Source organism: Phacochoerus africanus, chromosome 4 (assembly GCF_016906955.1).
Source record: "Phacochoerus africanus isolate WHEZ1 chromosome 4, ROS_Pafr_v1, whole genome shotgun sequence".
Lineage (NCBI taxonomy): Eukaryota > Metazoa > Chordata > Mammalia > Artiodactyla > Suidae > Phacochoerus > Phacochoerus africanus.
This window is the reverse complement of record NC_062547.1, coordinates 87052129-87074750: the sequence shown is the minus strand read 5'-3', so window position 1 is coordinate 87074750 and position 22622 is coordinate 87052129. Positions and strand designations below refer to the sequence as shown.

General features: G+C 37.6%; 1 protein-coding gene and 1 pseudogene across 3 annotated transcripts in view; one reads left to right on the top strand and one right to left on the bottom strand.

Moving 5' to 3' along the window:
- AP3B1 (adaptor related protein complex 3 subunit beta 1) overlaps positions 1–22622 on the top strand; it is a 256686-nt gene that overhangs the window by 86013 nt on the left and 148051 nt on the right. The gene's annotated exons all lie outside the window — the stretch shown is intronic.
- On the bottom strand, positions 7452–13306 carry LOC125123885 (40S ribosomal protein SA-like; annotated as a pseudogene).

Genomic DNA, 22622 nt, shown 5'->3' with positions numbered 1-22622 from the left:
TTTTTCTTTCTTTCTTTCTTTCTTTTTTCTTTTTTTTTTTTTTTTTTGTCTTTTGTCTTTTTAGGGCCATGCCCGCGACATATGGAAGTTCCCAGGCTAGGGGTCCAATTGGAGTTACAGCTGCTAGCCTACACCACAGCCACAGCAACACCAGATCTGAGCCTCGTCTTTGGCCTATGCCACAGCTCATGGCAATGCCGGATCCTTAACCCACTGAGGTCAGGAATCAAACCCACAACCCCATGGTTCCTAGCCAGATTCATTTCTTCTGAGCCACGATGGGAACTCCAAGGAACATTTTCCTACTCTACATTTTGCCTTGCCTGAATTAGCTACCTCAGTTCTTTTAGACTTTTGTGCATGTGTGTGCCTTTAACTTTATCCATTTCTAAGTAATATACATATATTACCTTTTTTTTTGTCTTTTTTGTTGTTGTTGTTGTTGCTATTTCTTGGGCCGCTCCCGCGGCATATGGAGGTTCCCAGGCTAGGGGTTGAATCGGAGCTGTAGCCACCAGCCTACACCAGAGCCTCGGGATCCGAGCCGCGTCTGCAACCTACACCACAGCTCACGGCAACGCCGGATCGTTAACCCACTGAGCAAGGGCAGGGACCGAACCCGCAACCTCATGGTTCCTAGTCGGATTCGTTAACCACTGCGCCACGATGGGAACTCCACCATTTCTTGATTTATCAGTTTTAGATATTACATATTGACTTCCATGTAACTGGAAGAATTTGGCATATAAATGGAGAATTTGACATTCTTCTAATGTATTACCATATGCTTCTACTTTCCTTGTTCTAGTTTTGCAATATAATTGTATTGTAGTTTTTCAACCAATACTTATTACTCATTTAATTATGACTTTATGACTTTAAATATGCTGCATAGTAACATTTTCCTCTCCTGTCTTGTAGAATTTAAATTCTTCCTGGAATCAAAAATTGCCTCATTTTAAATTTGCCTAGTTTGTCATGTCGCTATTACAAAGCACTCCAAATTCTCCATCAGAATATTAAATCTTCTCAAAATATGACATTATATGCAGTTGTTGAGATACTACTAGTTGCTTACCTCATATCAGTTCTCTCAACTCCTCTTTTTAAATAACAGAATCCCGTTTTTTGTTCAGAGTGATGATCTCTCCATTTAAAAATAACCAGCTTCTGCTGATTTCCTTGGAGTCAGAAATGGCTATATGACCCAGTTGTAGAAATTGAGATATATGTGGAAAATACTCTGGCTGAGATTCTGAGAAAGCTGTTACTTTTCTGACGGATTTACTTTAGATGTATATTTTTTTACTCTTTGCCTTTTTTCTTTGTTTCTTCTTGGAAGACATGTGTGATGATTAGAGGTACAGCAGCCATTTTTGCAGGCATGAAGATGAAGCCACACTCTGGACGTGGATGATACTGGGAAAAAAAAAAAAAGTTCTCCTTGTGGATAACTTGATATGGTCCTAACCAGCACAGTTGTCATATATCCAGTATGCCAATAGCTTCATACTCTTCCAGGAGACATTTTCCTGGAGGCTTTACCCATCTTTTCTACTCTGATTGCTTGCTAGGCTTGCTACACAGCTGTTACTGTAGAACTGAAATTCTTCTCTTTTCCGTCTTAAATTCTCTCTCAGGTCTTCTCCTCCTTCTTCTTTTTAGGTCTTCGTGGTTTGATGGAGCAAATCCTCCAGGATCTTCTTAAGAATGGGTAGCTGAGAGATAAAATTTGAGACTTGCAGTGTCACTCTCACACTTGATATTTTTGCCTATACTCTTGGATCGGTATTCTCTTAGATCTTAATATGTCTCAAATGTCTTGTTACACTTACACTTGACTTCTTGGCTGGATATATTACTGTTCACCTTTTGGAGCTCTGTAGCCAGATTTTTCTTTTTTTGCAGGTAACTTGATTTTTTTTTTTTTGGTACTTTCAAAAATCTGTTCTTTTTCGTTTGTTTTTTTTCTTAAAATTTTTTGAAGATTAGTGAGGTTGCATGTCTATGGATCATTCTTCATGCTCTGCATATTCACTTCCTCTATTTTAGGGAATTGTCTTTTATGTTTGAATTTTTTTATTTGATGTTCAATTTTTTTTAATTCCATTTGTCAATAATATGCTTTAGGAATACCAGTTATTCTACTTTATAATCTTTGTCTACTCTGTCATCTCTAAAAAATTGCCTTAATGTTTATCTTTTTTTTTTTCTTTAGAACCTCACCCATGGCACGTGGAAGTTCCCAGGCTGGGGGTCGAATCAGAGCTGCAGCTACCAGCCTACGCCACAGTCAAGCAATGCCAGATCCAACCCGCATCTTCGACCTACACTGCAGCTTGCAACAATGCCAGATCTTTTAACTGACTGAATGAGGCCAGGGGTTGAATCAGCATCCTCATGGGTACTAGTTGGATTTTTAACTGCTGAGCTACAATGGGAACGCCCAGTGTTTATCTTTTTATTTGCATTTATCTTATCTTCAGTCTTCGTCAGTGATTTCATTTTCAGTGCTATAATCTGTTATTTATAATTTGTGTTTAATTTGGTAATGGTACTACTTTGATCTTTAAGTTTATTCAGATTTCAGTCTTTTTTTGATTTTTTATTTTTTTAAATTATGGTTGATTTACGTTGTTGTGCCAGTTTCTGCTTAACAGGAAAATGGCTCAGTTCATACACATATGTACATTCTTTTTTGTATATTGTTTTCCAGATTTTAATCTTATATTTCCTTCATTCTATGGTTGTATCATCTCATGTTTGAACATGTGGTTATTTTGAGTTCATGTTGTTAGTAATTTGCTGTAGAATTTTCTTTTGATATATGGAGGATTTTTTTTCCAGAATGATTTCTTTGTCTTTTGCATGTTTTTCTTTTTTTCCTTTTATACTGTGAATATGTTGCAGAGTATTATGTTCCAAATACTTGGTCAGTGCTGGGGTCTGAGCCCGAGTCTGCTACCTACACCATAGCTCAGGGCAACACCGGATCCCTGACCCACTGAGTGAGGCCAGGGGTTGAACCCTCATCCTCTTGGATACTAGTCAGTTTTCATTTCCACTGAGCCACAACAGAAACTCCTAAACTGTTCTTATTTATTCATTGTTTAACCCAAGAACTCTGCTTTCCAATATAGTAGCTTCTAGCCACACGTGGCTATTTAACTAACTAAAATTGATCATCACTTTCTCAGTTGCACTAGCCCCACGTTAAGTGCTCAGTATTCACATGAGGCTAGTGCCTACTATATTAGGTAGTGCTTATACAAAATGTTCCCTTTATTGCAGAAGTTTCTGCTCAGTAGTGTTGCTGCAGAACCTTCCATTCTTTCAGAGAGAGCTAGGCTGGTTGACTTTGCTGCCTACTTCTCCTCACCACCTATTTTCACTGCCAACCTCCCTCTTGACCCCACCTCACCCCACCCCACCCCTACCTAGTAGAATGAAAACATAAGAATAACCTCTCAGTTTTCTTCTATCTAGATTTGGGAATGCAGGGATTGTTCATGAACATTCTTAAGAAGCGAAGGATATGGTTTTCTAGAATCTTGTCTTTTTAAAAAAACTTTAAAAGTTTTATGCCATTGTTTCATTTTTATTGACTTATTTTTTCTAGTTTTAACTTTTTATTTTACTCATGTTATTTAAATTGGGGAAAGACATTTTGTTTTCTTTTTCTTACCATGTTTACTTAGAAGCCTCTAAATGTTCACAGTATTGAAAGTATTTTATGGAGTTCCCAACATGGCATGGGGGTTAATGATCTGGCTTTTCCCTGTGGCTTGGGTTCACTCACCAGCTCAGCACATTGGTTTAAGGATCCAGTGTTGCTGTAGCTGTGGCTTGGATTTGATCACTGGCCTGGGAACTTCCATATGCCACAGGTGTGGCTGAAAAAGAAAAAAAAAGTATTTTATGACTTTCAGCATGCAATAAATGAATTTTAGGAGGTGAGACATAGAGCTTAAGAAGTTAAGTAGTGCATTCTCCTGCCCTCCAGATGTCTCCTTTTTCTGCTCTGCTTTAAAATATATATATATATATATATATATATATATATATATTAGTGTATTTTCTCTTGACCTTATAATCCATTTGTTTCCTTATATTTTTTTCTGTGTTAGTTTTATTACTCTAGCATAAAGGAGTAGCTATGATTAATACTGAATTCATCTTTGGACAAGTCAGTTATTTAATTTTTAATTTTGTGATTTGGCTGCTTATTTCTATATTCATCTCAGAAAAGATTATCATTTTATATAATCGAATAAGGTGGTAATTTGAAACATTCAATTTTGTTCTGTTATTTAGCGCTATATATATATATATATATTTATATATACAGATATTAAAGTCACTGCAGTGCTTCTGGAATTTGTGAGCCTTCAGTAGACTCCAGAGTTCCAAAGTAGTTACATCCAACAGATTCTGCCAATACATGGTTGTTTAGGTGGTGTAGAGAGTATGGGAGACACTGTTGATTGTCTCCAACAGACAACCCCTATTGAAGAAGCTCTCCTTCCTTGCATACGGATTTTCTACAGGGATTGAGCATTGTAGTTATATATATGTGTATATATATATATATATATATATATATATATATATATATATGTATATAAATATGTGTGTGTGTGTGTATACCCTGTACTATAAAGTAGGTCCCTGTTACTTGTCTGTTTTAATATATAGTATTGTGTATATGTCAGTCCTAACCCCTAATTTATCCTTTCCATCCCATGTTACCCCTTTGGTAACCACAAATTTGGTTTCAAAATCTTTTGAGTCTGTTTCTGTTTTAAGTTCTCTTGTCTGGAAAATTATTTTGAAAACCAGCAATCTAAAGGCACTTCGAAGATGAACAAAAGTAGGCAAAACATGGAGAGGACTCCAAGTGAAACATTGAAATGTCAGGGTATGAGATTTGCAAGTTTGCAGAGTTTTGCCTGAGGGCACTCCCCAGTCCCATATAGTAATAGCAAAAGTCCCCGCCTTGCTTACTTAGGTATTTGAGTACAGACTTCAAGGCTGAATATCTTGAATAAAGAATACCTAAAAATTATAGGGAAATTCCAGAAGGATATGGGAACCACACAGGGTGCATCCCTGGACACAAATGTAAACACCATCCAAATCGCTGGCTGACCATCTCTGCAGGTATAGGGAAGACTTCAGTGGGTCTAGCAAATAAGCAGCAACTAGAAGATAAAAGAACTAAATGGAGATGTTTCCATCGTGGCCCAGCAGTAACAAACCCGACTAGCATTCATGAGGATGTGGGTTCGATCCCTGGTCTCGCTCAGTGGGTTAAGGATCTGGTGTTGCCATGAGCTGTGGTGTAGGTGGTAGATGTAGCGCAGATCCTTCATTGCTGTGACTGTGGTGTAGGCCGGCAGCTACAGCTCCAATTCAACCCCTAGCCTGTTAACTTCCATATGCCTCGGGTATGGCCCTAAAAAGACAAAAAAAAAAAAAAAAGAAGAAGAAATGAGTGGGGATTTTACTTGCCGCATTAGCATAGATAGAATTTGGAGTTTGAAACCAGTAAAATGCCTGCTATAATAAATATCAATACACTTCAGAAGAATGCAGCGTAAGGATTCTATAGTATGTGGTTGATATTATTCAAAATGCAATTTGAAAAAATTAGCAGACATGAGAAACAAAAAAATAATTGATGCTCAAGAGAAAAAGTAGCTAGTAGAAAGTAGCCTCAAGATAATCAAGAAGAGGCAATTATCAGACAAATAATGCAGCTATTATATATATATGTATTACACTGAAAATAATGGTTACATTAAATAAATAGATGGGGACTCTTAACAGGAAATAAGACATTATATGAAAGAAATGGAAATTCTGGGGCTGAAAAAAATACAGTGATTAAAAGTACAATAGATAGGCTTAATAGGAGGAGGCTGTAAAATTGTCAAGAAACCTGAAGATAGATTAATAGGAATTATGCTCTCTGAAGAACATACTGAAAAACACATAAAGGCAAGTAAATAGTTTCAGAACTATATGGAATACTATCAAACAGAATGAAATAATTGTAACTGCAATCCCAAAATGAGAGGAAACAGTGAATGAAGTAGAAATAATATCTGAAGAGATAAAGGCTAAAAAAATTTCAGGTTTAGTTTAAGGAGGAAAACACAAATGTACGTATCCATCAGACTCCCAGGCAAAATAAAAATTTACACCATGCACATCATAGTCAACCTTTCTTTTTTCTTTTTCTTTCTTTTCTTTTTTTTTTTTGCTTTTGAAGGCCACACCTGCGGCACATGGAGGTTCCCAGGATAGGGGTCAAATCGACTATAGCTGCCGGCCTACACCAGGGCCACAGCAATGCAGTATCCGAGCCGTGTCTGTGACCTACACTGCAGCTCACGGCAATGCCAGATCCTTAACCCACTGAACAAGGCCGGGGATCAAACCCGCATCTTCATGGATCCTAGTCAGGTTCATTAACCGCTGAGCCATGAACGAGACTCCCCATCATAGTCAAACTTTGGGAATCAAAAGGGAAAGAGAAAACCTTGAAAATGGAGATAAACCATGCATTGTATACAGAGAAACAGTGATTATCACCAACTGCAGTGCAGTCTAGAAAGTGAGAGAATATCATCTTTAAATTGTTGAGGGAAAAAACAGTTAATGAAGAATTCTACATTGAACAGAATTGCTTTTCAAAAATAAAGATGGCTTGGCTTAGGTAGCTGTGGAGGTACAGGTTCGATCCCCAGCCTGGCGCAGTGGGTTAAAGGATCTGGCATTGCCACAGCTTTGGCATAGGTTGCAGCTGTGGGTTGGATTTGTTCCCTGGCCCAGGGACTTCTTTATGCCCCAGGAATAAAGATGGAATGTAGATATTTTCAGACAAACAAAATTGAAAAAAAATATGTACATGGGACAACTATATTACAAGAGATATTGTAAGAAATTATAGGTTGAAGGGAAATGATAATAGATGGTAATTTATAACTATAAAAGGAATAAAGAATGAAGGAAATGATATATATGTAGGTAAATATGATAAATTATACTTTTTTATCTTAATTCTTTAACAAAATTTCTGTAACTCAAAAATGTGTGTAGATATATACACATTCAGTATATTTATCTCTGGCAGGCAAAGATTGAACTTGCTCATATTGAACTCTGAAACTTTCTGTATGTCCTTGGAGCTGTAACCTTTTCCCCCAGTGCCACAAGTTTTTGTATGGACATGTGTTTTCATTTCTTTAGGAGTAGAATTGCTGTATAATAAATATATTCCCTTCCTCTTCTCACCTCCAGCTCCTGTTCTCGAAATGCAGCCAGTTCTAACGCTTAGCTTTATCTTCTAGAAGTTATCCTCATGTATTATTGTTTTTGTTGTTATTTTATAAACTGTTTATTTTTCATCAGCCTATTTCCCTTTTAAGAGTCTGTGAAGGAACAGCTTAAGACCATTCATTGGTTGTTCCTCTCTTTCAGTGGCCTGAGCAGGGGGTGCTGCAGGCTTGTCTTCAGTGGCAGGCTGAGCAATCACACCTTCGGTAGGGAACTGTCGAATGGGCATATAGGGTACCTGCACACCTTCAGACCAGTCTGCCACCTCAGGTTGAGGAGCAGTCAACTCAGGAGCTGGAGTGGTCTGTTCACCCTAAAATACCTACTTGGTCACAGCCTTCTCAGCTTCTGCCTTCTCTTCCTTTTCAGTCTCTTCAGGATCTCTGTCTAAGTGGAGATCAGGCATGACCTCCCTTGGGTGTTTCACAGGAAATGATGCCATGCATGCGCTGAACTTCCCGGGTGAGCCTCCACCACACCAGACCCACTGAGTGAGCTCCCTTACTGTTACCTGGGATGGCAGTGTTCACATAACGCACAGAAGGGTCTGTGTTACGTGGAGCAGTGGCAGGCAGGTCAACTTAAGAGGTCTCTGTGAGAGGTTGGTGGGCAGCCCTGGGATCAGTGACCACCACAAGTCTTGGCTCCCGGAAGGCTGCCTGGATCTGGTTAGTGAAGTTTCCAGGAGTGAAACAGCCAGTGATAGGAGTGGCTTTATTGGGAGCAGCAAACTGGCAGCACAGTTCACAGGCCAGCATTTCTGGAGGATGTAAAACTGGCATGAGCTGTGTTTTCAGTAGCACCAATGGCATGAGCTGCCTGGGAAGCTTCTCCAGGTTCTCTTCAGATTTATGAGGTAGATGCCGCCACGTTTCCTTTTGTAGATGTACTGTTCCATTTGGAAGTCAAGGTTGATGCTGTCTAAGTGGGTTCCTGCTGCAAGGAATTTAAGGACATCCTCCTCCTTCATTTGTAGGACATCAGGGACTCTGAATACTGTGAAAGTTTCCCTTAAAGTTATGATAAGAACCCAGAATAATATGTCTGGACCCTGTCTGAGTATTACAGAAAGGCCTCATATATTATTTTAAAATAACTTGCTTATGTAAGTTTTTCTAGTGACTCAAAGGGTGTTATTTAATTTAGATATATAGATATCTTCAAATTAATGAAGAATAAACAGTATCATAGCAAAATTTTATTTATTTATTTTATATAAAATATTATTGATTTACAGTGTTGTGCCAGTTTCTACTGTATAGCAAATTGACTCATTCTTTTTTTTACATTATTTTCCATCATGATCTATCTTGGGAGATTAGTTATATTTCCTTGTGCTATGCAGTAGGACCTTGTTGTTTATCCGTTCTAAATGTACAAAAATGTTGTATCTTATGTGAAGAGTTTTTCAAACCTAGGGTTTTTGCGTTTTTTTGGTTTGTTTGTTTTCGTCTTTTTAGGGCTGCACCATCCATGGCATATGGAAGTTCCAAGACTAGGGCTTGAATTGGAGCTGCAGCTGCTGGCCTGTGCCACGGCCACAGCAGCACCAGCTCTGAACTGGGTCTGATACTTACACCACAGCTGATGGCAATGCCGGATCCTTAACACACTGAGCAAGGCCAGGGATCAAACCTGCGACCTCATGGATACTAGTTGGGTTTGTTACCACTGTGCCACCACAGGAACTCTGGTTTTTTGCTTATTAAATTTTTTAAGTTGGAGTTTATTGGTGCCCTGGTTTCCTACCCTCACTGTATCTAGAGTACAGGTTTTCGTTTTTGTTTTTTTCTATTTAAGTATTAGCATTCCCCATAAGATTAAAACACACTTTACTGATTTATCCCCTCTCCCATGTATATGCATAGATATTTAAAAGTTTCTGATCTAACCCTCTGACTTTTTTAAAATGTCCTAAAGTGGAATTAAATTTATCAATTTCATGTCAATAGACATTTAATTCCTTTAATATATTGTCTTTATTTTAGGGGTTAATAAGATAAGGGGGGAGTGAATATGTGAGGGATTACGATTAGTTCTACTTAGCTTGGTTTTCATTTTATTTTGTAGTTTATGATTGAGCGAGCACTGCTCTAAAATGAGTTCTATTTAATAGAAAGTAATTCTTATTTGTCTTTGTCATTAGACTGAGATTCGTTCATTTTCAAACAACTGGGACCCTTCTTCCTCATGTCTTAGAACTCTTAGGCCTAAGTTCAACTGTGTCATGAGTATATTTTATTTCAGAAAAAAAAAAATGATAAAATGTCTTATGGAGATTTTTTTCCAATTTCTCAGTTACAATGTTTGGAAACTGCTGGATTTGGAAAGCTTTTTTCCTATATACTGATGCTGAACATATAGTCATAAGAAATGAGAAGTGTTGTGGGCAATTGAACACTCTAGATTTTCATAGTGGCTCATCTCAGTTACTGGGCACAGGTGTTTCCATAATTGTGATGTTTTGGGGGAGATCGAGTGTTCAATGGTCCTCAAACCCACGCTTCCACCTGTGTGGGGTAGTGGTCACTGGGCTGTGGTATAAAACATGTAAAGTGAATAGCATAGCACTTACCTCACAGAAGGGAAAAAAGGTCTCAAGCCAGTATGCGCATCTTGTGTTCCTCTACATAGACCTGATTTGGGGGGGAGAGAGACTTTTTTTTTGGAAAATGTTCAATTGAAAATGTTATTAAAGCATGACTTTTTAAAAGTTAGTGTATGTCTCTGGTAAGATGTGCCATCTGTACTGAGTAACTAGTTTAAATGATTATGATATTGCTCATCACTACCCATTCTGGTCCTGTCAGGGAAATCTAACCCAATGTCAGAGCGATGGTCCTCGTATAAACTGCTATGGGACCTATGCCCTGAATGTCTGTGTCCCCCCAAATCAACCTGTTGAAGTGCTCGTCCTCAGTGTGATAGGATTTGGAGGTGAGGACCTTGGAAAGTAATCAGGTCTCAATAAAGTCATGAGGGTGGGATTATCATCATGGAAATAGTGCCCTTGTGAGAAGAGACATCAGAGAGCTTGCTTCCTTTCTCTTTCTCTTTTCTTTCTCTGCCATATGGAGACAATAGTGAGAAGGCAGCCATCTGTAGGCTAGCAGGTGAGTTCTCACCAGGAACCGAGTCTGCTAACACCTTGATTTTGGGGCACTCAGCTTCCAAAACTGCGAAAAATAAATGTCTGTAGTTTAAGCCACACAGTCTGTGATAGCCCAAGTTTGCTAATAAGAGTACCTTAGATGGCGTGACAGTGCCATGATGTTTTCCCCCCCATGTAGCTTTTAAGCATAATATTGTGGTCTGTGTCCCCAGCAGACTGCAGACATTGTGTTACCCTGGTACAAATCTTAAGTTGGTGCTATTGCCCTCCAGGCGCTCTTGGAATCCAGAAGGCAGGCAGATGTGTTCAGTGACTCTTTCTTGACGACTACAAATGCCAAGATAATAAAAGGGAGAAGTGGCAGGATGAAGAATAGTGATTCTTGAGGAACTCTTGACTCCACCACTTTTAATCTGAGTTTATTGATAACTCATATAAACTTTCTCTATGTTCTCAAATGCCTAAAAAGCAAAGATCATCCTTAGACTCCAGAATTGTGGGTTCAAACACTGACTTAATAGTTTTTGTGAACATTTGTGTTTGGTGCTTCAGAAACCATCTATATAGAGAGTAGTACTACTTAAGTATGATTTCATACGTTCTTTGTCCCATGAGTCTATATAATAGTATTTGAAAGAGTTATAAACTACGCCTTTCCAAAATATGTTTTATGGTGTACAAGGTAATTTTTTTGGACTTCATAAAGCTTATAGTTAATGTAACAACACTTCTCTCTCCAGTAAGTGAATGTTCTAAAGCAAAGTGAAAAGCTAATTTTATTCTGATGTTTTTATATTAGCATCGGGAGTGGTCAGTACACATGAGTAGAGGGAAATTTTGTTTCAATGTGAGATAGTTTCAGATGTCTTAAACTCTTTGGTTCTTTTTGAAAATTCGTTTTTAAAAATTGTCTTGGAACAGTTTAGGTTCATAACAAAATAGAGTGGAAAATGCAGGGATTTCTCATATACTCCCTGCCCCTGCCCCACCTCCTTGACTGTTACCATCCTTCACCACAGTAGTGTGTTTATTACACTTGATGAGCATGTATTAATACAGCACTGTCACCTAAAGTCCATAGTTTACATTAGGGTTTGCTCTTGGTTTTGTACATTCTCTGGGTTTTGACGAATATATAATGACATGACTCCACCATTGCAATATCTTCAAAATAGTTTCACTGCCCTAAAAAAATCCACTTTGCTCGGCCTGTTCATTCCTTTCTCTCCCACAAACCCTGACAATCACTAGTCAGTCTTTAAACTCTTTCCATAGTTTTGATTTCCTGGAGTATTTGGTTGGAATCATATGCTATATAGCCTTCTAGGTTGGCTTCTTTGGCTTAGTAATATGCATTTTAGGATGCTCCTTGTCTTTTCATGGCTCTAAAGCTCATTTCTTTTTAGCATTGAATAATATTCCATTGTCTAGATATACCACAGTTTATTCATCCATTCTCCTATTGGTGGATATCTTGTTTGTCTCCAGAAATCGGCAATTATGAAAAAAGCTGCTATAAACCTTGTACAGCTTTTGTGTGGACTGATTTAGGTATAAACCAAGGACTGTGATGTAAGAGTATATTTGGTTTTGTTAGAAGCTGCCAAATTGTCTTTTATAGTAGCTGTACTGTTTTGCATCCCCACTGACAATGACTAAGAGTTTCTTTTGCTCCACATTCTTGCCAGCATTTGGTGTTGTCATTGTTTTAGATTTGAGCCATTCTAATAGGTGTGTAGTTGCATCTCATTGTTATTACTTTGCACTTCCCTAATTACATATGATGTTGAACATCTTTTCATATGCTTATTTGGCATCTTTGTATCTTCTTTGGTCATTTGCCCATTTTAAATCAAGCAATTTGCTTTCCATTGTACAGTTTTAAGAGCTCTTTGTATATTTTGGATAATAGCCCTTTTTCATATGTACCTTTTCTAAATGTTTCTCCAAGTCTGTGGTTTATCTTTGTCTTGACATCTTTTGCGGAGCAGACATTTTTTATTTTAGTGAAGTCCAGCTTATCAGTTATTTTGTTCATGGATTATGCCTTTGGTGGTGTATCTTTGTTGGCACATGCACACTGTGCTATATGGACTGGTTGGCCAATGGAGACCTGCTGTATAGTACAGGGAACTCTGCTCAGTATTCCGTGATAATCGTTATGGGAAAAGAATCTTAAAACGAATGAATGTGTGTTTTATTAAGCTTTATTAAGTCCTCAGTGTCTTTGATTATGTGGGCTATTGTCTCTGAGAGAGTACAAATCTTCCTCTACCTGATTTTTCCAAGCAGTTGCTGAAATTATAGCACTGTATATCAAAATGACATAAGAAAGTACTTCTGATTTTTCTGTAAAGATAATATGATGTTGAAATCCTTGCCTAAAAGTTTGGTCTTATCTCTTAATTACTTGAACATACTACCTGTAGCTATTTCACAGTCCATTTTATTCTTTTTTTCCCCCTGTCTTTTTAGGGCTGTGCCTTTGGCATATGGAGGTTCCCAGGCCAGGGGTCGAATTGAAGTAGCTGCCAGCCACAGCCACAGCCACAGCCACAGCAATGCCATATCCAAGCCACTCCTGCATCCTATACCACAGCTTACGCCAACCCCAAATCCTCAATTGCTGAGTGAGGTCAGGGATTGAACCTGCGTCCTCATGGATACTAGTCAAATTAATTTCCACCGAGCCATGACAGGAACTCCTGCAGTCCATTTTAAAGTCTTGAATGATATCCTCATTTTTAAGCTTTTCTTTTATTGTCTTATTTTTTAAAATTTATATTTACATCATTATTTACATCATTTATATTTACATCATTATTTACATCATCTTTTCTCTTACCTGCACATTTTTAAAAATTTTGTTAAAGTAGAAATCAATACTGTACACGTGTCAGAAGCAAATGGCTTCGTGAATTTGCACAAACTGAATACACCTATGTAGAAGTACTCATATTAAGAAAGAGAAAGTATACTTCAGAAGCCCCTCCTGCAACACCTTCCATTTAACAGCCTGCTTTCCCTCCCAAATGAAAAAATATCCTGATGCTTTGTGACTACCTTTTCTTTCTTCCCTTCTTTCCTCCCTCCCTTCCTTCCTTCCTTTATGAAGACATGCTGAAGTAGTTTGAAGCTTTGGATGATGGATTTTGCTTTGCTTGTGGAATATTGCTAGGTAAGGGTATCTCCAATCTGAGTTCACTTAATCACCTCAATTATAGATTGAGATGATTAAAAAGTGGGCTTTAATTTTATCATTTTTATTCCTTAGGGTGTAGCCTCTCAGGTTTTTAAACCAAAGACTAAGAATAGTTAGTAGGAATTTTGCTTTTTGGTGGATCCTGACCTCCAATTTTTGTTTCTGTATTTTTGTGAATCTGCTAAATGTTCTTAGGCCTCTTGGTTTTTTGTTAGGTAATAACACATGCTTTTGGGGGGAAAGCAGTTCTAAGTGTCAAGTCAGATTTCTAGGTTTACTGCTTATTCTGGGTCTTGCCTATATAATTCATCACTGTTCTTTTAGCTTTTCAGTGCCTTCAAACAGATAGGTTTTATTTTTCTTCCCTAACTCACTATAACAGTTATTCCAAATTGCCTCTTACTAGAAGAACTCTATAATCCTCCTGTACTACCTGTTTTTGAAATCTTTCAAGTCTTATTTTAATGACATTTTGTCGTAGAGTTTGCAACATCTTTTAATTATCTATTATTAGCATTGACTTAAGTTCTTTCATTGTAATGACTTCCCCAAACAGTGTATGGTTCAGAATGAAACAGTTGTACAAAAGCCTCATGATATATTTGTTAATTCTCAAATATGAGGCAGTTCCTTTCCTGAGAGATAATTTTAGAGGAAAACTTTACTTTCTATTTGACATATAGGGCTATGTGATTTAAGGTGAAGTAATAGTTTCTATTAAATGGTTTCTAGAAGGAAGAAATTTTAATAATAAAAGCAATGGTAATAGCTACTATTTGAGTGTTTAAAATTCATTAGGCACCAAGTACTGATAACATTCACTAAACTAACAAATCTTTATAAATATTTTCATGATATAAATACTACTTTTTTTTTTTTTTGGTCTTTTTAGGGCTGCACCCACAGCGTACGGAGGTTCCCAGGCTAGGGGTCGAATCAGAGCTACAGCTGCAGGCCTATGCCACAGCCACTGCAATGCCAGATCCTTAACCCTCTCAGCGAGGCCAGGGATCGAACCCATGTCTTCATGGATACTACTTGGGTTTGTTATCTTGAGCCATGATAGGAACTCCATAAATACTACTTTTATTCCCTTTTACAGTTGAGTAAATTAAGATAAAGAGAGGTCAAGTTTTTTAACATGGTCATGGAGGCAGCCCTGATACTGAACCGGCGTGACCTCTGGTATGCCTTTTCTGATTGTGCGCGTCTAGCTGTTGTTCTTTTGGGGCTGTCTGTTCTGATGGGTCGAAAACCTGAGAGAACAACTAGCAGGGACACTGAGATACAAAGTTAGAGAAGATTGGCCCCCATCCTATATGGAAGCCTCATCTTGCTCATTTCATTAATCTCCTAAAAACATTAACCATTCATTTATCAATTTTTTTCCTTTTAGTGCAAACTTAAGAGAATTATGCTGTTGGGACATACATAGAGTTAGTAATTAGAGTCAGATCTAAAAAGCTAGGCAATTGTGTTCTTATAGCATTAGAACCAAATTGAAATTTCGTTAAAAGCATTGAGAAAGGTTCCTTAGAAGGGATATTGTTTTCAAGTAATAATTGTTATCAGTAACTGTTTCTGGTATTAAGCAATATGTTCTTCATGTTTGTTATTCAATAATTTTGTTGTTAAAACATTGTACTATTTCAAAGAATCCCTTTCATTTTGGTAAATTATGCCAATTTATTTAATGTTATATGTTAAAGAATTAATTTACAAATCTTTAGTAAGAAGATTATGAAGAGTTTGTAGTTCTACCTAACATCTTTGTTAAGATCTTTGGATATGGGAAAGATACTAATGAAAGGAAAAAAAAGTGTTTTGCAATTTTTTTTTTGTCTTTTTAGAGCTACACCTGTGGCATATGGAGGTTCCCAGGCTAGGAGTTGAATTGGAGCTATATAGCCTCTGGCCTACACCACAGCCACAACACTGCCAGATCTGAGCCGTGTCTGCGACCTACACCACAGCTCATGACAATGCCAGATCCTTAACCCTCTGAGCAAGGCCAGGGATCAAACATGTGTCCTCATGGATGCTGGTCAGATTCTTTTCCACTGAGCCACAACAGGAACACCTCCCTTTTGCAATCTTTTTACCGAAATTACTACCATAATCCTAAATGCTTTTACAGGAAAGTAAGCAATACAGATATCATTTATTAAAACTAATATAATTGAACTTTAATAAAATGTTAATACTGAGGGAGAACTGGAACAAATAAATGCTACTGAAAGCAGCATTATGTGCATTTGAAGATTTTATTTGCTTATTATACTGCTGTGTTAACAGTTTCACTGTATATCAGTTTTTTGTTTTTTTTTTAGTGTTGGATTTTATTTTTTTTATTTTGTATATCAGTTTTAGGTAGATTTTGAATGTTTATTTGATTAATATTCACTAAAGAGTATAGGTGAGTGCTTATGCTTTAGAGAATGAGATTATTTGTGTATCATTTATTGCTTTTTTAATTCATGTAATAAACCAGTTTGGTCTGAAGCTCCTTAAAGGAGCAGACATGCTGGCCCTGGTATAAAAGTATTTCTCAATTAGCCTTTTTTCTTTTAAATCACTGAGACAAGTAATTTGTTATGAATCGTATATTCGAGGTAAGGTGATAATGTTATAATTTCTAGTTTATGTATTACAGTAGGTATTACGGGTGTTCCCGTTGTGGTTCACCGGTAATGGACCCAGCTAGTATGCATGAGGACACGGGTTTGATTCCTGGCCTTGCTGAGTGGGTTAAGGATCCAGTGTTGCCATGAGCTATGGTATAGGCCGCAGACTCGGCTTGGATCTGAAGTTGCTGTGGCTGTGCTATAGGCTGGCAGCTATAGGTCCCCTTCGACCTCTAGCCTGGGAACTTCCATATGTGCCCCTAAAAAGACAAAAAATAAAAATAAATAAAGTGGGTATTACTTTTAAAAATGCCTTTTGTTTTCAAAGAGTATAAATTTGGTGAATTTCTTCTGTTTGGAGAATTTAAGATTTTTGATTGTGGATTTAAAAAACACAGAAAATATTATGCTACTTCTAAAAAACCTAAAGGTCATATTTTTGATGAAAAGTGTTTTCAGTGATATTTAAGTAAAGATGATAAGTACTTAGCAAGGAAAACATAATTCATTAAATGATGTTAACCTATAACAATTTAGTTGTTATAATTTTTTTATTGTTATAACAATAAATACATGCAAATTACTTTTAAGTCATTTACTGATCTTTTTTCTCCTTAATTGTATTTAATTAAACTTTCTATTTTAAGATAACTGTAGATTCATGTGCAGTTGTAAGAAATATTAGAGAGAGAACTGGTGTAACTCTTCACTTTCCCTCAGTGGTGACATCTTGCAAAACTATAGTAAGGTCTTACCATTAGGGTATTGATATTGATACAGTCAAGATTCAGAACATTTCATTCATGTTACCATTTTATAGCTAAATCCCCTTACTTTTCCCTTCCTTAACCCTGCTCACCCTTAACCCCAGCAACTACTGATTGCTTCTTCATCTCTGTAATTTTGTCATTTCAGAAATGCTGTATAAATGGAATCATATAGTATGTAACCTTTTAGGATTAATTTTTCTCACTGTGGCTTAGCATAATTCTCTGGAGATTAATCAGAGTTGTATGTATCAGTAGTTTGTTTCTTTTTATTTCTGAGTGGTATTCCATGGCATGGATGTTTAACCATTTGTTTATCCAGTTGTTCAACCCTTTGTCCATTGAAAGACGTTTGTGGTGTTTCCATTTTGGCTAGCAGGAATAAAGCTGCTATGTTTACAGATCTTTGTAAGAGAATTTATTTTTATTTTCCAGGGGTAAACTCCCAAGGGGGCAATTACTGGTTTGTGTAGTAATTACAGGTTTAGTCCTGTAAGAGACTGCCAACCTGCCAGAGTGACCGTGACCTTTTACATTCACCACCGGTATATGAGTGATCCATTTCCTAGGTGTCCTCAGTCATTTGGTATTGTCACTATTTTTTAAAATTTATTTACAAGTTTTTTATGGCCACACCTGCAGCATATGGTAGTTCCAGGGCCAGGGATTGAATTCAAGTTTCAGCTGTGGCAACGCTGGATCTTTAACTGTGCCAATCTGGGGATTGAACTGGTGCCTCTGCAGTGACCTGAGCCACTGCACTCAGATTCTTAACCCATTGCACAATAGTGGGAACTCCTGTTTTCACTATTTTTAGATTTAATTTTGGATGAGAGCCTTTCTGATAAGTATGCCATAACGAAACCACCTTGCTTTGGTTTTAATTTACATTTCTCTATTAACTAATGAAATTATCTTCTCATGTGTTTTGTTTGCCATTTGTGTATCTCCTTCAATAATTGCTTATTGTATTAGTCTGTATTAGTTTGCTAGTGCTGTCATAACTAAATACCACATTCTGGGTGGCTTGATTTACAAGACTTTATTTCTCCCCATTCTAGAGGCTGGGACTCCAAAATAAAGGTGCTGGCAGGTGTGGTTTCTCCTGAGGCCACTTTCTTTGGCTTACAGATGACTGCCTTCTCTCTGTCCCCTCATATCGTCCTGTCCTGTTTAATCTTAAAAGTCTGACAGGCTTCCATCATTTTGATCCATCTCTCTTCTTTAATCCTAAAGTCCTAACTGTCAGTGTCCTTGCTGGTATAATGCCATCTCTGTTCCTGGCTTCAACTGGATGTCTGAGTCCACAAATGGGACCCACGATCTCATTATCAAGTGTTATTTTCCAGCCACATGGTTGATATTCTCTCCTGAAGATGCTTTCTTGATTTTTTGCAATGGATAGACAGAGCACTTTCCAAATCTTTGAGTTCTGTTTCTCTTTTGCTTAAATTCTGTCAATTTTTCTTTCTTTCCGATTTTATTGAAGGTAACAAGGAGAAACCAGGCTGTACCTCCTGCATTTTGCTTAGAAATCTCCTTCAAGTTCATCACATTTAACTTCCACTTTCCACTAAATACTAGAACACGGCTTAGCCAAGTTGCCACTTTATGACAAGGAATGCCTTTTCTCCTGTTTCTAGTAACATGTTTCTCATTTCCTTCTAATATCTTATCAGAGTCTGTATTTACCTCTGATTTCTGTATTCCTACCAATAGTCTCTTCAAGGGAATTCAGTTGTTAAAAACATGCACTTCAGAAGTGTTCATCTTCTTTTAGTGACCCAGTTCTAAAGCCGCTTCCACAGTTTTTTAAGTATTTGTTACTTAAGTATTTGTGTTACTTAAGTATTTGTGTATTTGCACCCTACTTCTTGTTACCAAAATTTGTATTAGTTTGCTGGGGCTGTCATAACAAATCCCACACTGGTTACCGTTCTTCCAGGATGCTAAAAATCCAAGATGAAGTTGTTAGCAAGTTTGACTTCTCCTGAGGTTACTCTCTGGCCTGCAGGTGGCTGCCTATTTGCTGTATTTTCATATACTTCTCTTTTCATATAAGGATACCGGTACTGTTGGGTTAGGGTCCCATCGGTATAATCTCATTTGACCTTAAAGTCCTTATTTTGGCATATGCTCACATTGAGACTTCATTATGTGAATTTTAGGGGAGAAACAGTTCAGTCTAGCAATATCTTTTGTTTGTTTTTAAATTGACTTGATTAGATTTTTTTTTAAACTGTGGAATTTAGGGAGTAATCTCTATATTCTAGACATTAGCCCCTTGTTTCATATGTAGTTGTGTTTATTTTCTGCCAGTTATTTGTTTTTTTATTTTTCCTCATAAGAGGGTTTTTCAGTTTATCATTGTTCTCTTTTGTGAACTGTGCTTTTGGTATCAAGTCTAAGAACTCTGTGCCTGGCTTTTTTTTTTTTTTTTTTTTGATGTTTTCCATGTTGAAGGAAAAATGATTAGAGATCACAAATTGTAAGTTTTCTTTTGCTTAAGGTAATTGGTTAATTATAGAAAGAAGGTTCACTTTGAAGAATAAGGGCACATCAGTTTTGAGTAAAAGAAACTATTAGGAGATGATTCTCATGTGTTTCTCTCATTTTTCTTGCTCTTCCGTGTAAAGGGATTGATAGGTTTTGTTCTGGACTTTTTCTCTTAATGCTTTTATTTATTTTTTATTCATTTAAAAGATGGCGAATGATTTCATCCATGGCAAATGGAAGTTCCCAGGCCAGGCATTGAATCTGAGCCACAGTTGTGGTGATGCTGGATCCTTTAACCCACTGATCCCGCCCTGGATTTAACCTGAGCCTCCAGAAGGACCCAAAAGTGCTGCAGTTGGATTCCTAATCACTGCAGCACAGCAGGAATTCCTGTCTGGACTGTCTTTAAGGATGTTTGTATAGCAAGCAGCCTTGGAAAAGAGAAATACTCCCGGACAAGGTTATCCTACCTGGTAGCATCATCATCTGCTTGGTCTTTCAAGCTTGCAGTGGGGGCATCTCTTTTGAGTGCCCTATCTCATTCTTCACCGTCAGTCACTGCATCCTGTCCATTTCAAATTCTAAGTACCCTTCAATGTATCCTACATTTTTATCCTTGTGTTCTGCCTGGATCCAGGACTTCATCCTCTCAAGTGTTGTTTCTGTCATGCTGCCTTCCAGGTTTTCTTCTTTGTCTTTAGTTTTCAGAATTTTGACTTAAATATGTCTTGTTATGAATTTCATTGGGTTGATTGTGTTTAGGATTTACTTTGCTTATTCAATCTATAGTTTTACATCTTTTGCCAAATTTAGGAATTTTTCAACAATTATTTCTTAGAGTATTCTTTTAGGCCCACCTTCTTTCTCTTCTCTTTGTTAGGATCCAGATGATAGGAAATTTTAGCTGCTTTGTTATAGTTCCACTGGTCCCTGAGGGTTTTTTTTTGTTTTGTTTTGTTTTTTTTCTTTTCTCATTTTTCCTCAGTCTGTTTCCGTTTTGTTCAGATTGGATAATTTCTGTTGTTCTTTGTTCTAATTCATTGATGGTTTTCTTGGTCCTCTCAGTTCTACTTTTGATCCCATTCAATGTTTAGTTTTGGTTCCTTTGTTTTTCAGCTGTAACCTTTCTATTTGTTTTTTTTTGTTTGTTTGTTTGTTTGTTTGTTTTTGTCTTTTCTAGGGCCGCAGTGCCGGCATATGGAGGTTCCCAGGCTAGGGATCGGATTGGAGCTCTAGCTGCCAGCCTACACCACAGCCACAGCAACGCAGGATCCAAGCCGCATCTGCAACCTACACCACAGCTCATGGCAGTGCCAGATCCTTAACCCACTGAGCAAGGCCAGGGATTGAACCCACAACCTCATGGTTGCTAGTCGGATTTGTTAACCACTGAGCCACAACGGGAACTCCGTATTTGGTCTTTGTTTATATCATCTATTTCTTTGTTTAGATTTTACAATTTTTTGTTATGACCTCCTCATTTTCATTTGTATTAAGAATGTTCCTAGTTGCTCATTGAAGAATTTTTAAGATGGTTACTCTAAAAATCTTTATCAGGCAACTCTAATATCCCTATCTTCTTGGTATTGGCATCTACTGGTTATCTTTTTTCATTCAGTTTGGGATCTTCCTGGCTCTTGGAATTATAAGTGATTTTTTTATTGAAACCTAGGCATTTTGGGTATTGTAAGATTATGGATCTTATTAAAACCTTCAGTCTTGGCTGTGTTTGTTCAATACCATTCCAGCAGAGAAAGGTAGGGTGCATGCTGCCATCTCATTACTGCTCAGTCCAGGTAGAAATCCAGGTTTCCCACTCAGCCTCCATTGACACCTTGGGGAGATGGTGCTTATTGTCACTATGGCTAAATGTGGGATCTGGCTCCCCACTTTACTCCCCTAATAGTTTTCTGGCTGGGAGGGATGAAAGTGCCTCATTACTGTTCCACATGTGTCTTCCACTAACACCAGAGTGGTGTGTCTTTGTTACCACTGGCTGGTGGTGCTCCATGTGCTGAACAGAGTGTCCACTAAGCATCCTCTTACACTCGTCCTGTGGGGAGGGATAAAGTCACCTCGTTATGGATAAGTGAGCTTGGATGCCCAAGCTCCCCACTTGGTTTCCCCACCAGAGAGGTGCCTCATTACCTTCTGGTGGGAATTAATGTCTCAGACCCATCTTGGCCTTTTTCAATAGCACCCCAGTAGGAAAGTTTGTGTTCTGATTACAGCCTGGACCAGGGTGGGGTTGGAAGTCTAGGTTCTCCGTGTCAGCCTTTGCTGGTGGAGATGAGGGCAGAGCTGTGTTTTTTTGTTTTTTGTTTTTTTTTTCTCTAGTGCTGGCTGCACTAGAGCAATTATTTTCTGAAAGTTTTCTGTCCTCCTCGATGTTCCCTTTTTTGGTCCTTTGGCTATAGAGCACAGGGTTTTGGAGGGTTTTATTTTATGTGTTCTTGGTGTTTCTGGGTTACTAGCTTTCTTCTACCAGGTCTTTGATAGGAGGTAAAAACGAAAATCCAAGGAACTCAGTGTTGTGTATTCTTTGGGTCTTGAGGTCCCTATCCAGTCTTCTTCTGTCCACCTTTCCTTCTATATATTTGTTTTATATATGATGTCTTGGGTTTCTAATTGTACTTAGTGAGAGGAATATGGAAAAGAATGTCTGTTCCATTCTCCCAGAAGAAATTATGTTTCAGGTACTTGATAACAGAAATTACCTCTAAAAGTAGTTACATTGGATCCACGGAGATATCATTGTCTTTGTGTGCTTTTTATTTATTGTTAAGACTCAGTGCCTACAGGTTGATAATATTGACTGAAATAATAAAGAATTCAAATGAAAAGTGCAAAACAGAAACCTAGAATCACCTCTCAGGGATATACATAAATCTCAAACTGAATCTTTCTTGACAATAGGGGGACCTACTTAATTACTAGTTTTTACCTGTCAGACTTTATTAATGATTTCTTTTATGTGTATTGCAGTTCAAACAATTCTATGTTCTAATTCTTTGATATAGTTACAGAGTGACTGATAATTCATTGAAACCGTTTTCAGGTTTTGGGTGGTCTCATATCAT